Source organism: Phyllobates terribilis, unplaced genomic scaffold (genome assembly GCF_046119375.1).
Source record: "Phyllobates terribilis strain yellow unplaced genomic scaffold, ASM4611937v1 Scaffold_5__5_contigs__length_657084704, whole genome shotgun sequence".
In the NCBI taxonomy this organism is placed as follows: Eukaryota; Metazoa; Chordata; class Amphibia; order Anura; family Dendrobatidae; genus Phyllobates; species Phyllobates terribilis.
The window spans coordinates 361,105,517-361,122,012 of NW_027362765.1; the positions used below are offsets into that span (position 1 = coordinate 361,105,517).

General features: G+C 43.4%; 1 long non-coding RNA gene across 1 annotated transcript; it reads right to left on the reverse strand.

Moving 5' to 3' along the window:
- Positions 1-5,527: 5,527 nt before the first annotated feature.
- On the reverse strand, positions 5,528-15,786 carry LOC141271173 (uncharacterized). The gene is made up of 3 exons (XR_012321852.1): positions 15,647-15,786; positions 7,665-7,915; positions 5,528-6,002 (listed from the first exon to the last, which is right to left on the reverse strand). It is a non-coding gene; the product is annotated as an uncharacterized lncRNA (long non-coding RNA).
- Positions 15,787-16,496: the final 710 nt, after the last annotated feature.

The window sequence follows — 16,496 nt, forward strand, 5'->3', positions numbered from 1 at the left end:
TGTAACGCTTCCATAAAGTTGGTACAAATAACTGGGATCACTAAAAGAGAAATCATACAATGGTGAGTAAGAAGGCGCTGCACCGGGGACCAGGACAGGGGGGCGCGCCGAGGATTCATAGACCTGGAAATAACCGGTGACCACTAAGTCGTGTAGTTTAGGTGTCTGCTGAGAGTAGCGGCTTTTATGGACATTTCCTAAGAAACCTCGTAGCCTTTGACACTGATCATGGGGCACGGGCCTCCGGATATTTCTGCACATGTCATCACATTTTGATTTCTTTCTGTAGTGAGAGAAGTGATCATTTTAATTCTGGAGTGAATTTATGCCAAAATTTGCAACTTTTTTGAAAAGTCAGAAATTATTATCCATCGAAAAAAACTTTCGCTGCTCTTTATACCTTTTAAAGCTTCTGCCTTTCAGAAGCCTGGGAAAGCTGGATCACCAAGTAATTTCAATAGACCACGGTGTCGTATCCAATAGTCTCTCTTTAACTCTTCACATTCCTTCCAGCTGAGCAGATGGTACTACCAGCTCAATGACTTCTTCCAGTCTGGCAGCTGGTAAGTATACGGGGGTCCGTGCACTGGAGACCAGTGAAGCTTTATGTTTGGACATGTTGCTAAAATAAGTGAATGGTGTCCATGCACAGCGTATAATCAATATACATGTATTCGCCGTACTCCTCATGCGTTATTGCTGGTTTGTTTTATGGATTTACTCCTGATCACTTGGCATTTCTAATGCTTTTTTGGTGCTTTTTTCTCATTTAAACTTACATTTTAGGCATCGTTTCTGTATTTATGTTTATTAACTTGTAAAAGGCCCCAGAGCCCCGAAATGTGTCGTTTTATCTAGATTTTAAAAATAAACTTCAGATCGATCTATACCGCCTCTAAAGTATCCGACACCTTCATCGATTTCCTCTGGACACCACCACATCACTGTTACATTGACCCTGCCGCAAAGCTGGCATTTGTGTAATAAGGGACTTGGATGATGGCGCCAACCAGCAACCCTCTATCTACACGTCCCATGTATCAAAGAATGTAGATTCCTTTCTTCAACGATGTGTTATCCATTTACCAGTTTATCTGAAAGACACATGTCTTGTTCTACAAATATCATAGACTATTGAATGGGATGCTATATATATATATATATATATATATATATATATATATATATATATATATATATATATAATATATATATATATTTCAGGTACATTGGCTATCACATCCCTGTATACTGTTATTGATGGGTCCAAGGACTGTGAAGCAGCACGTTTCTTCTTGGAAAATAAACAATACAATACTGTCCAAATTGAGTTTATGATTAAATGTATCTCATTCATTTTGGAACATAGTTACTTTGCATATAACCATTAATTTTATTTACAACCATGGGGTACGGCTATGGGGACCAAGTTCGCTCTGAGTTCTGCCAACCTGTATGTGGGCAAGTGGGAACAGACTGCCATCTACATTTTATATTTGATTTCTGAGCAAGGATATCGTTTAGAAATGTACACTTTATATTTCATATTTTAAATTTCTCATTATTTGGTAAAGTAAATATTTGAAATGTATGATAAAAGGTTTTGTCCCCATTACGGTCCCTAAATGGTCTATCTACATGCTCCTCCTGTTGGAGAGCTATTGACCCTCCAGAAAAGTTTGTGTAATAAGGGACCTGGATACTGGCGCCAACACACACTTCCCTATATGCAGTGCATAGCGTTGTGCCAAACTAGCAGAATGTTACTTCTACCTAACAGCAGTATGGTTCAACTTTAATCTGACGCGCTAATCCGATGTAGCAGCCATTTATATTGCCTTTTTTTTTTCCTTTTATACCTATTATATCTATATCTGGTTGTAGGAAAACTGTGCGGTCATCAGCATGGCCGCTATTACTGTTTCCATAATCACCAGACATCAGAATAGAGGACTCAGGAGTTATTATTATCAGGCACTTTTGTTTTTCTTAAGGGAGATGGCTTTTAAAATGACAGAACGTTGTGCGATTATATACCCAATAACACGATCAATTAACTCTTCAAATCTCATTAAGTTGTAGAGTTCAGTGTTAATGGTCAGGATACGAGGATTGGAGTAAAGAGCTGAGAAAAGCAAAAATCTATAGATCCCATTCTACATACGAGAGCTAAAATAAATACATACAGTACAGACCAAAAGTTTGGACACACCTTCTCATTTAAAGATTTTTCTGTATTTTCATGACTTTGAAAATTGTACATTCACACTGAAGGCATCAAAACTATGAATTACCACATGTGGAATTATATACTTAACAAAAAAGTGTGAAACAACTGAAAATATGTCTTATATTCTAGGTTCTTCACAGTAGCCACCTTTTGCTTTGATGACTGCTTTGCACACTCTTGGCATTCTCTTGATGAGCTTCAAGAGGTAGTCACCGGAAATGGTCTTCACTTCACAGGTGTGCCCTGTCAGGCTTAATAAGTGGGATTTCTTGCCTTATAAATGGGGTTGGGACCATCAGTTGTGTTGTGCAGAAGTCAGGTGGATACACAGCTGATAGTCCTACTGAATAGACTGTTAGAATTTGTATTATGGCAAGAAAAAAGCAGCTAAGTAAAGAAAAACGAGTGGCCATCATTACTTTAAGAAATGAAGGTCAGTCAGTCCGAAAAATTGGACAAACTTTGAAAGTGTCCCCAAGTGCAGTTGCAAAAACCATCAAGCGCTACAAAGAAACTGGCTCACATGAGGACCACCCCAGGAAAGGAAGACCAAGAGTCACCTCTGCTTCTGAGGATAAGTTTATCCGAGTCACCAGCCTCAGAAATCGCAGGTTAACAGCAGCTCAGATTAGAGACCAGGTCAATGCCACACAGAGTTCTAGCAGCAGACACATCTCTTCAACAACTGTTAAGAGGAGACTTTGTGCAGCAGGCCTTCATGGTAAAATAGCTGCTAGGAAACCACTGCTAAGGACAGGCAACAAGCAGAAGAGACTTGTTTGGGCTAAAGAACACAAGGAATGGACATTAGACCAGTGGAAATCTGTGCTTTGGTCTGATGAGTCCAAATTTGAGATCTTTGGTTCCAACCACCGTGTCTTTGTGCGACGCAGAAAAGGTGAACGGATGGACTCTACATGCCTGGTTCCCACCGTGAAGCATGGAGGAGGAGGTGTGATGGTGTGGGGGTGCTTTGCTGGTGACACTGTTGGGGGTTTATTCAAAATTGAAGGCATACTGAACCAGCATGGCTACCACAGCATCTTGCAGCGGCATGCTATTCCATCCGGTTTGCGTTTAGTTGGACCATCATTTATTTTTCAACAGGACAATGACCCCAAACACCTCCAGGCTGTGTAAGGGCTATTTGACCAAGAAGGAGAGTGATTTGGGGCTACGCCAGATGACCTGGCCTCCACAGTCACCAGACCTGAACCCAATCGAGATGGTTTGGGGTGAGCTGGACCGCAGAGTGAAGGCAAAAGGGCCAACAAGTGCTAAGCATCTCTGGAAACTCCTTCAAGATTGTTGGAAGACCATTTCCGGTGACTACCTCTTGAAGCTCATGAAGAGAATGCCAAGAGTGTGCAAAGCAGTCATCAAAGCAAAAGGTGGCTACTTTGAAGAACCTAGAATATAAGACATATTTTCAGTTGTTTCACACTTTTTTGTTAAGTATATAATTCCACATGTGGTAATTCATAGTTTTGATGCCTTCAGTGTGAATGTACAATTTTCAAAGTCATGAAAATACAGAAAAATCTTTAAATGAGAAGGTGTGTCCAAACTTTTGGTCTGTACTGTATATATAAAAAAACAATATAAAAGATGCAGGGACAAGAGAAGCTAATAAAAAGTGCAAATAACACAAAGACTTGTTTCTAGCAATGTTTTTCTTGTACATTTTGGTCCCATCAGCCATGAGAAGGTGAGCACTTCCAGATGAGACCTCATACAACAGTCTCCTGTATCTGTCCCAGGATGGTCCCATCAGCTATGAGAAGTTGAGCACTTTCAGATGATACCTCATACTACAGTCACCTGTATCTGTCCCAGGATGATCCCATCAGCCATGAGAAGTTGAGCACTTTCAGATGAGACCTCATACTACAGTCACCTGTATCTGTCACAGGATGGTCCCATCAGCCATGAGAAGGTGAGCACTTTCAGATGAGACCTCATACTACAGTCACCTGTATCTGTCACAGGATGGTCCCATCAGCCATGAGAAGGTGAGCACTTTTAGATGAGACCTCATACTGCAGTCACCTGTTTCTGTCCCAGGATGATCCCATCAGCCATGCGAAGGTGAGCACTTTCAAATGAAACCTCATACTATGGTCATCTGTATCTGTCCCAGGATGGTCCCATCAGCCATGGGAAGGTGAGCACTTTCAGATGAAACCTCATACTACGGTCACCTGTATCTGTCCCAGGATGGTCCCATCAGCCATGAGAAGGTGAGCACTTTCAAATGAAACCTCATACTATGGTCACCTGTATCTGTCCCAGGATAGTGCCATCAGCCAAGGGAAGGTGAGCACTTTCAGATGAAACCTCATATTATGGTCACCTGTATCTGTCCCAGGATGGTCCCATCAGCCATGAGAAGGTGAGCACTTTCAAATGAAACCTCATACTATGGTCACCTGTATCTGTCCCAGGATAGTGCCATCAGCCAAGGGAAGGTGAGCACTTTCAGATGAAACCTCATATTATGGTCACCTGTATCTGTCCCAGGATGGTCCCATCAGCCATTGTAAGGTGAGCACTTTCAGATGAGACCTCATACTACGGTCACCTGTATCTGGCCTAGGATGAACTGGAGAAGCAAAATATCTAAATGTGCTTTAATAATAATAGTGTTGGACAGATGGATGGGGAATAAGGTCAAAGTGGAGGAAGACGTACCCATCGATGCACAAAGCAGAAAATCTAGAAATTGGCAGTAAATATGTAGATCGGACACCAGCATTCTGCAGACATTGCATACAGCACAATGTATTCATCTAATGAAGTTTACCCCCGGTTTCTTAGATAAGTCCTTGCACAGAAGGAAGAATAGACACATTTACACACAAATACCAACAGCATCAAAACCGGCAAAGATGGGAGAAAGTCTTTACATCGCTTCTTTATGCTATAAACGAGCACATTTAGGTGCACATCATGTTTCATGTAACTTTTTGCTTTTCCTGTTACTTTTCTGAATACGGTGCTAATACTAGTGGTGCTGGTGGAGGGGGTCTGGCAGAGGAGGCTCAGATTTTATGTTCCAGCGCTAGGAGCCAATTTTATAAAGTATTGTCACATCTGAATAGTAAAGCTCCATTTAATGCAGTAAAATAGGAACGGTTATGACATCAAGAATCAAATAAATGTATCTTTTTTTTTTAGAATTTGTCAGTTTGCAGAACTCATATTTATTAGGGTTTTTTCAAAAGGGAGATGAGATCTTTCTACAAATCTTTATTATCTGATATTTGCAGAACTAATGGAAAGTTTGCTGGGGAAACTATTTTTTGGTGAGGTAACGCGTTCCCCCCGTGTGAGAAGCTTTCTACACTTCTTCCTGATGAATAGAAGAAAATTAAATTGTGTTTCTTTTTTTTTTTTCTTGTTTTTTTCCTTTTGTTCATTTTGCTGATATTCATGAATTTTCTGCTGCTCCGTTCTCTGACTTTATTCATCCACTGTATAATTCCGCTTTATCGAGTGATTTTATTTGTCGCCTTCTTCGTCTCATTCATTCGGTGGCGCTGGGGATCGGCACCGCTGTGATTTATATCTATCTACGATTGTAACATTGCATGAAGGTGGAGAGATCCTACGACGCGGCACAATGGCAGCGCTGCCGGTGATGTGCTCGTCTCCGGTAATGGGTTTGTCATTTCATGTCATAGTTTATATTCATGAGAAGGACGGTCGTGTATCAGGAGAATTCAGGCACCTGAGATGATGGGATTTACAGCAGAAACCTCTTATCTCGACACTGTTCAGAAAAGGAAGATAAGAAATAATGGATCACCATTGATGCCCCCGCCACGATAGGATGCCACTACAATGTATGATGCCCCCCCAGGGCTTACCATTCATTAGGAAGTCTCTCCAAAGTCCCTCACATATTTTCATGCTCCAATAGTGCCCTCAAGAAAGTAAGATGCCCCAACAGTGGTTGCCACAAAGCAAGAGTAATACCCGAACAATACCACTATATGTGGAATGGCCTACAAAAATATACATCTAGCCCCAGTCTTCTCCTCAGGCCTCTTGGTGCTTCTTCTGGTCCAGGCTTCTCTTCAGGCTTCCTGTCGTTTCCTCTGATCCAGTCTTCTCTGTCATCCTGCCGCTCCACTGGTCCAGTCTCCTCTTCAGTCATCCTGTCACTCTGTCCGGTCCAGTAATTTCTTCAGACATCCTGTCTATTCCTCTGATCCAATCTTCTCTTCAGGAATCCTGTAGCTTCCTCCAATCCAGTCTTCTCTTTAGGCATCCTGTCTATTCCTCTGATCCAGTCTTCTCTTCAGGCATCCTGTTGCTTCCTCCGATCCAGTCTTCTCTTCAGCCATCCTGTCTCTTTCTCCGATCCAGTCTTTGCTTCAGGCATCCTGTTGTTCATATCAATCCAGTCTTCTCTTCAGGCATCCTGTCACAACCCCCGGTCCAGTTTTCTCTTCTGGCCACCTGTCGCTCCCTCCGATCCAGTCTTCTCCTCAGGCCTCCTGTCGCTTCCTTCAGTCCAGTCTTCTCTTCAGGCCTCTTGTTGTATTCCTCTGATCCAGTATTCTCTTCAGGCCTCCCGTTGAGATGTTGGGCAGCACAGTTTCCCTTTTTTATCTATTTGATTTAGGTCTGGAATGTTTACAGGGTTTGAAGCTTTTGGATGCTGTGAGAGGATGGGAATCAGCGAAGAGATACAGCCCCGATGTGACATCACATCCCAATGAACAAGAAAATGACTGGAAATATGAATATATATAGAAGGCAGAAAAATAAAGACCCAAAAGCACAGAAAAGGTCAGATTGCATTTCTGAGCAATAAATGGAAAAATGCAAAGAGGAGGAGGGAGATGCAGCTGCAGCTTTTCTCTCTGTGTGTTTGTGAGTCTCATTCTATGAGAGGGGAAAAGTGGCAGCAAGTAAAACACATTGCACGCTAGTGACATCTCACCAGGATAAACAAACCGCCCAAAAAAACAAAGGAAATGTAGCCATTCATGACTATAGCAACAGTGGAAGGAGAAAGCATCCATACCCATCCCATTGTAAGACCAAGCCGGAAGGAGAACGACCCCGGAGCCAAAAGGGGTAAATTCAGTAAGGTATATTTTGACATCAAAATGTTATAAATAATATATTGTGATAATAATACATGATAATAAATATATTGCAAAATACATCATTAATAGTTTATTTTGCAATCATGATGGAAATGTTTTTGCTGTTGGTGATATCATGCATAGTAATTGTAATAATTGTTTCTCTAGTGTTATTATTCTTACTATTATTTATGTTATTATTATTTATTCATGTTACTTTTATAATTATTGTTATTATGTATTATTATTACTATATTTTTCTCGTATTGTTTAGATCTTTATATTCATATTTCCTTCATTTTTCTCACTTCTCTCTCCACTTGGATTATTTTTACCGTTGTGTCTGGTTTCCGGGTCGATACCGTTCTGTATTATCCTTTCTCTACGGTTTATGAAATATTTAAGGATCCTCCGATGAATCTCTTCACCTCAAAGAGCGAGAACGTGGTAAGTGAGCGAATCCTGCAGCGACATAGCAGAGACATCTCGTGGCGCCGCAGATACCTCCGTGTCAGCGGCTGCAGCTGTATCCCCCCTCGCTATCGCCGGCGGACGACTGGAAACGATAACTGTGCAGATTCCGGCCCTGGGAGAGATAAAAAGGCTGAGAACATTACGTACAGATGTGCGTTACGAGCGTCTCAGCCCTGGATCAATAAACCATGAATGCTCAGCCTGAGACGTAATTCACACTTTACCAATCCCGTCTGTCCGGCGTGAATTCACAATCTCGCCTTAATCTGAACCCAAACAAATAAATGCTCTGACACGTGAGACGGGGTGGGGGACGAAGATGGGGAAAATGTTTAAAGGGTCGATCCAGTTTTATAAAGAATAAAGCTTAGGCAATGTTCCCAGCATGGTCACTGGGGGTCCGACTGCCGGGATCACCAGCGATTCTGAGAATGAGCCCCGTCCTAAACAGTCTGCAGGTGGCTATGCTCGACCTTTGCTACGTTCATTGTCTACGGGACTGCTGGAGAAAGCCGTGCACAGGGCACCACTATTTCTGGCTCATAGGCAGTGAATGGAACAGATGTGGAGCACGGATATAGCGGAGGTCAGGCTTGCAGATATCTGATGACCCCAATGGTCGGACCCCAGCGATCTATCTCCTAGTCTATACATATGGGATAACTTTAAATTTTTAGCATGCCCCCTATTTATTGTATAATAATAAAACACTTATCGCAAGTTTGTAATATTTTTTTAAAGTCACTTTTCTGTTTTTCTCTTGCAATTTTTGCAGATGTTGTTGGCGCCAAATTCTTCAAAATGGCGCACAGCACGGTGGATTGAGAAATCAGTGGCCAGATCTTCAGATCAGACAGGTCCTGGAGTTCAGACCACTGCAGTTTCCAATAGATGATGGGGCTAATCTGGAGACCCTGATAATAGGTGTGTACTAATGTATCAGTGATGCAGTGTAAAGCATGGGAAAGTGTCAAAACAGCTGCCAGAGCTTTAGATCAGACACGTGAATTTCATGTTCCAACAGATGTTGTATTTAAAAGGGGATCATAGATTTGCACTAAATCTACAGTGTAAATGTTATACGCACGCCGCTAGGTTCAGATAGGGGCGAGACAGGTTACATGAATTCTTTGGAATCCTGGGGGAACCGTTACTCAGGGCGACCATAGACCATGTGCTGCAGCTTCTCTCAGGCACACAGGGGTATTGACCCTCAGGCACAGACACATAGGTTGTCTCACTTGATGACCAGACACACTTGACAAGAGTCCTCATAAACGGTAGAACAGTAGCATTTAATAAGAAGCCGCACAGCGAGTGCAAGTTAAGTCTGATGAGCAACAGGCTCCAGTGACAAACAGTACAGTTTCCTTAGCAGCACAGCAGTTCACAGTCTTCCCAGTACTACAGACAGCACAGTTCTAATGCAAAGGCACATTAATGAACACAGCATACTTTACAGCACAGTGAGATGGAGGAGAGGGGGAGGGTTTGCTGAGGGAGACGATCCCTGTGACACCATTTCTTCCAGTCCTTATCTTTCTGCCTGACAATACTCTGCACTGCTAGTTCAGGAACTCTATCTGACCTGTGCTTAGCTTCACTCCTGACTTGAATCCTTTATACTTTCAGGGGCACTTCTGTGACATACAGTTAACACACCACTTTTCTCTTTGGCTCCAGCCAAACGGTAAACAACTTCCCCACAATCCCCCTGGGGCTCTGCTAAAACACTCCCTTTTTCCTGTGACTGTGTTAACCCCTCTAGTTTCTGGATGCTTCTGGAGCACAACACTTCCTGTCTCATGTGCTTGTGTTACTTCTGCATGTCACACTCTTCCCTCCTTTTTGAATGTTGTCCTCGACATTTGTCTTAATTGGTCAATGTAACCAATTCTGAGACAGTGGTGAAAGTTGGCTAGCTTTATATACAAATTGGCATTGTGAAATTGGTATAATGTTCATAAATAGCGAGTATGTTTTGTTAACCCTTTTGCCGAGTATACTCACATTCCTCACATGTATTAAAGCTGTCAAACAGTCGCAAATCATGCACACGGGAGTGATTCAAACATATCACTGAGCAGCTGTAACTACTCGGTGCTCGCCCGAGTATACTGGTGAAAGGGTTAACAAAACATACTCGTTCATCACTATTCATAAACATTGATAACAACCTAACCTTACGACCTTTTTCTTGTAGGATGCCTGTAAGAAATAAACAATTAACACAATTAACACAATCAGTTTCTCTTCAGCTGGAGCTTTTCATACGTCTTCAGCCAGCTTTCTCTCTCACTAGGCTTTAACAGTTCTTTGTTTCTACAAAGTCTTTTAAGGAAAATCAAAGCATGAAAACAAGTCTTTCCACCAGGCAACATCTTCCATATTGCCTCTCGGTGGTGAATACCACTCAAGTAGGCTTACCTGGTCCGCAGGCAGAGATACCTGTTTCCAGTCGACAGTCCTTGGCACTTGACTCGGTTCTCCAAGTGTCTCATACGTCAGCATCATGGGCCTCCTCACTTTTCGAGTCGAGATCCTCCTGGTGGGTTGTTACTCAGAGACCACGGGTTCTTCAGTCACAGAAGTTTCTTCTGCTGCACTCATTTCCCGTGCTTCCTCAGATGCTGTTGGAGCTGACTCTGTAAGTCCCTGTACTTCTCCTGAGTCGCTTGTTTCCACACGGTCTGGTAATTCCGCTCCTCCTGAGTGTTGATCGGTCTCTTTAGGGGCCGGTGTTCGATCATCAGATCTGTATTGGACTTCATCTGAACTCCTTGGTACAAACTCTGGAGCCTCAGGACTTAGTTCACTCTCCTGAGGATGGTACATCCTTCTCCTTGCCGGTCCGAGAAATACAGCTGTGTGTTCTTCTCCGTCAGAACTTTCAAGGTCACTATCCACCTCCAGAGCTTCAATCTGTGGTGGTCCTTTAGTCGATCTCGGACGATGTCATCTACTTCTGGGAAGTCTTGTTGTGGTGGGAGATAATCACAGGTTAGCAGTAAATTCCGATGGACTATTCTGGTTTTCTTGTCTCCCGTTTCCAATCGGATTTCATACACTGGGCTGTCATCAGCTTTCCTCCTTACGACCACATACACCTTGTCTTCCCAGTACGAACAAAGTTTTCCTGGACCACCTTTCTCACGTACGTTCTTGACTAGCACCCGGCTTCCCGGTGCCAATTCTGCTCCATAACATTTTTGATCATAGTACTCCTTACTCTTGCTCTGTCCTTGCGTAACCACTTTGGACGCTATGTTGTATGCATCTGCCATCCGTTCCTTCCATTTCTGAACGTTCTCCGGATACGTTCTGCAAGTCTCTGACACCGGAGTATCGAACAAGATGTCGATTGGCAGTGCTGGCGATTGTCCATACAATAGGAAAAAGGGTGAATAACCTGTTGCATTGCTCTTTGTACAGTTATAGGCATGTACCACTTTTGACAGAGAACTCTTCCAGTCTTTCTTCTCATCAGCTGTTAAAGTGCGCAACATCGACAATAATGTCCGGTTAAAACGTTCCACTTGTCCATTACCCTCTGGGTGATAGGGCATTGTGTGGGATCTCTGAATTCTACAGTACTTTCCTAGCTTGGCAAAGAGCTGGTTCTCAAATTCTCTTCCTTGGTCGTGGTGTAACCTCGTAGGGAACCCAAACCTCAAAGCAAAATCATTGAAGATCTTCTTCGCTGCTGTTCGACCCGATTTATTGGTGGGTGGCATATGCTTGAGCAAATCGAGTGAAATGGTCCATCACCACCAAGATGTATTCGTAACCACCCTTGCACATCTCGAGATGTAGAAAGTCTATTGAGACCATCTCAAGTGGATACGTAGTTTGGATGTTGCCCATAGGTGCCCAGGTTGATGTGTTGGGACGTTTATCTTTCAGACACACACACTACACGTACCTCTCAATATCTCTCTGCATGTACGGCCAGAAGAAACGTTCACGGATTAAGTTGGTTGTCCTTTACACTCCCTGGTCTCCCATGTTTTCATGGAGTCCTTTGAAGACTACTCTGGGTAGTACCAACTGCCGGTTTTATCCTCCTTTACGATACAGGATACCGTCTTGATTGTGGTAGAGCTTCGTCCATTCTTTAATTAAAACAGATACTGCTGGTGACTCATTGTCTCTCTCTCGTTTTCTTGGAAACCGATATTGGTCCACATAAAGTAGTATTCTACCAATTATCTGATCTTCCCGTTGTGCTCTACGGATTTTCCCTTTTGGTAGTTGTTGAATAGATCGGGGATGATCTTGCTCTCTTGCTTTTATGGTGGTTTCCACCGTCAACGGACACCACAATGGTGTGTCTTCCTCCTGATAAGCTTGTACTGCTAGGGTAGTGCTCTCAATTGCGTCCAGACTGACTTCCTCCGAACTTTCTTGCATGAACTCCTCAAGCTCTAGTGGCATTCTTTGGCATAATGTCCTTCCTCACCACATCTTAGACAGTGGACACACACCGTACTCTGAATTGATGAACGGCACGCTTCACAAGCCGGGTATCTTCTGTTTTGGAACCCACTCCTGGGTCTGAGGGATACTGGTTCTGTCCTGGAACGAGTCAACTTTTTCAACTCAATCAACTCGGCTCGCAGTTCTCCCATTACTTCCTCCCAGTCAGCGCTGGCAGGCCTCTCTTTTGTTGGTGATTTAAGGTTCCCTCTCGGAAGTGGCACTGGAGGGTCTCTATGATGATCTTCGGACTGGCCACCGGGGGTCTCCAACTTCAGCTGACTCATTTTGGTGATTTTAGGAACACAGCCTTTCTTTAACTTCTGTTCGCTTTCTGACTCCAAACTAGCTGCCTAATTCATTTTTTTCCAATTAGGACTTCGTCCAAAATGCCAGGATCTTCTAGGTACTGTTTCAGCTGCTACTTGATATCTTTGCTGATTAATCCTGTTCCCAATGATCTCAAGAACTTCTTCTGGACTAGTCCAGCATCAAACTTCTCTTCTGCTTCTACATCTCTGGATGCAAACAACAGTCTATCCTTCAGTTCAATTGCTCTGAACAAGAAACTTTGGGGTGATTTATTATTTTTCTGTGAGAGGTTAATGAGTCAGTGGAACAATTCTGATGTACTCTCTTTTTTATAGAATTGTAAAGTACTCTCTTCTGTTGCAAGGTTAATTGACTTTTCATTTCAAGGACACTACGGAGGTTAAGTCCTGGGCTGATTGCTTTCACCACCCCGTCAATGATCTCATCTGGCTGGTAGCCTTTCTGTTAGCCTGCATCAATCTGGTGCAACAAGTTCCTATAAGACAGCCTCTCTTTCTGTTCACACTCTCCAATCTGTCCCAGGATCTTGAATTCTTTCCTTATGGTGATTTGTGGTGTTAGAGGGGACTGTCTTCCTGATTTATCTAACCCGAGCAGGTTAAAGGTCCTGTCTGAGTCTGTCACCCTTTCAGAGGTTTTGGTCGATTCCTGCAGGGCTGTTGTTAGGGCTTTGAGTTGTTCTTTCAATTGCTGTAGTTCAGTCTGTGGATGGAGATTCCTGCTTTTGGTAATTGGTGCCGCCCCTCCATCCTCCAACTTCAACCTGGTAAGAAACGGTGTTAGCTCCTGGAGGAATGTCCCCATGACGTCTTCAGCTTCTTTCTCCCCCAGCTCTTCCATTTTTGCATTAATGGCAGCTAACAGTTGCCTGCGGTTGTGTGCTTTAGAAATCTGTTCTTCTGACATCTTTATATGTTCTGCTACTGTTCTCAATTCTTCACAGGTTAACTGAAGAAGCAGCTCACTAATTCTGTCCATTTGTATTTCCACATCCATTGCTGCTAGTGAGTTTTCTTTAGGGCTGGTCCACTTTAACTGGTGTAGCAGAGTTGAGTTGAGGTGCTCTGCTGCTGTGCTTTTCCAGACACTTTACCTCTGCTCCCTCTGCACGCTAATTCCCGTTCAGGATCCCCCGTACCGGCCACTAATGTTACAGGCACGCCTGGGGGAATCGTTACTCAGGGCGACCATAGACCATGTGCTGCAGCTTCTCTCAGGCACACAGGGGTATTGACCCTCAGGCACAGACACGTAGGTTGTTTCACTTGCTGACCAGACACACTTGACAAGAGTCCTCATAAATGGTAGAACAGTAGCATTTAATAAGAAGCCGCACAGCCAGTGCAAGTTAAGTCTAATGAGCAACAGGCTCCAGTGACAAACAGTACAGTTTACTTAGCAGCACAGCAGTTCACTGTCTTCCCAGTAGTACAGGACAGCACCGTTCTAATGCAAAGGCACATTAATGAACACAGCATTCTTTACAGCACAGTGAGATGGAGGGGGGGGGGATGATCCCTGTGACACCATTTCTTCAAGTCCTTATCTTTCTGCTTGACAATACTCTGCACTGCTAGGTCAGGAACTCTATCTGACCTGTGCTTAGCTTCACTCCTGACTTGAATCCTTTTCACTTGCAGGGGCGCTTCTGTGAGATACAGATAACACACTACCTTTCTCTTTGGCTGCAGTCAAACAGTACACAACTTCCCCACAATCCTCCTGAGTGCTCTGCTAAAACACTCCCCTTTTCCTGTGACTGTGTTAACCCCTCTAGTTGCTGAATGCTTCTGGAGCAGAACACTTCCTGTCTCATATGCTTGTTTCACTTCTGCATGTCACATAAAGTATGGTGGACAATGAGGCAGCCAAAGCCTACAAGAAGCAAGATGAAAATGCAGGCAAGCTGAGGTCACAGGTCATAAGCGAAGCTCCACGTTCGTGCTTCTCTTGACCCTTTATTGCTGCTTTCGGGGTGAGCGGAGAACCAGAAGGGAACATTGGTGTAGGGGACACGTGAGGGGTGATTTTTTTTATTACTTTTAACCCTTTCCTGTCCCATCTAGGAGACCTCAGGGCATAATAAATGACTTTTTAACAACAATAGGGGCACATACGATAAATTTGATCTGAATCTCAATTCTCGGCTGAATTTCGGCAGACGTGCTCATCTGGAGACTAAAAAAATGCTTAGTAACACGCAGACTTACAATCCATCTCCACTAATGTAATTACCTCCCCCGATCAAGGAGCCAACTTTGGCGTCGCCTCTCGTCTGACACGTTGTTACAATTCTGTTACTTTCCCTAATTGCAGAGGAATCGTTAGTTAAACTTCTAAACAAGTCCAAAGTCTGTGACCCGCCGCTTGCGACCCCCGACCCCTCCTGACGAGCACTAATGAGCTGCGCAGGAATAAACTAGCGATCCGCTAACTTCACCGCCAGTTTATTGGATGCGTTAATTAGGTAACATTAAGCTCGATGCCGCCGCAGAGGAAATCTGAAAACAGCCGAGAACGCAACAACATTACAAAGTCCATTAGCGTGGTTACCCCATTGTCCGCTCGGCTCATTAGCATTCTCTCCATTCGTTTTACTCATTACAGCTGCAAAGTCTCCGTTCCCGCGAGTCACCTGATCGCGACCTTCCAGATTCCCCGTGGAATTTTACCTCCTAGTATTGTTGGTGATGGTGAAGAAACCATCGACGTCTCCGCTCCCTTCAGGCTGCAGATGAAATCTTGTGTTTAGGTAAAAGTTAATTAAGAGGAAAGTAGAGCGAGTCATTAATCAGTGGTACCGAGAGCCGAAATTCACGCAAATATTTATTCTGAGTTTTTTCCCGCGAGCTTAATGTAACTTTATTATTATGGTGCACGAGGAGCCGCAATGTAGGAAAAAGGAGGAAACTGTACAGAACTCCAGTTCTTTTATAGTATTTATAGTGATCAGACGTTGCCTGTGGCCCCATGTACTACTGTATACCCATATAGACCATGGGACCAAGAAGTTTACCCCCATCCAAAATCTTACCTTTGGACAATCTTTGCACCTCATTACAAATTGAGAAACCTCCTGGATTCCTGAAAGAGCGGCACAGATTCTGGGCGCCACATCCTAGACTAATTCTCACCTCTTCTCCTTCCTGTACCGCACTCCAGTTCCAGCCGCCGCCATGTACAACATGTTACCTGCAGCGCCACCTGGTGATGGAGAGGAGTGCATGCTGCAGGAACAAGACTAGAGTCTGTGTTTATAGAACAGAAAAATAAGAGCTGATCAGCAACAACTTGCCTGCTGATGATTTGGTTATTCCGCTGCTCCCATTTGGCCGCTACAGACACTGGTTTTGATTCCTATATATTTACATTGGTGATTGAAGGATTATTCCCGTCTTCATATAGGAGTATTGTTGGGTAGAGCTAGTAATAACAAGCAATTTTGTAATTTACTGCTTATTAAAATTTTCAGCAGTTCTTGAGAAATGAATGCTTTTGTTTAGAGCTCGTTGCCTCGGAGACCGACCACCACCGCAGTTAGCCAGCGCGGCGTATGTGTACTGCTCACAGGCTCCATTCCTGTTTTTGGAGCTGCCAGGATCGCTGGAGCACGTTGATACATCCTAAGTCAGCGCAGTGGTTACAAGACAGACAGCAGCGGTGGTCGGTCTCCCAGGCAACAAGCTGTAAACAAAAGCATTGATTTCTCAAGAACTGCTGAAAATTTTAATAAGCAGTTAATCACAAAAGTGATTGTAATTACGAGCAAAATCCAACAGTATGGAAATAATCCTTTAAAGGGAAAGTGCTGCGATTTTGATTTTTGTATTAATAATTATTGATTATATGAAATGCAAAATTTAATTTACTGGTTTAATTGTTTT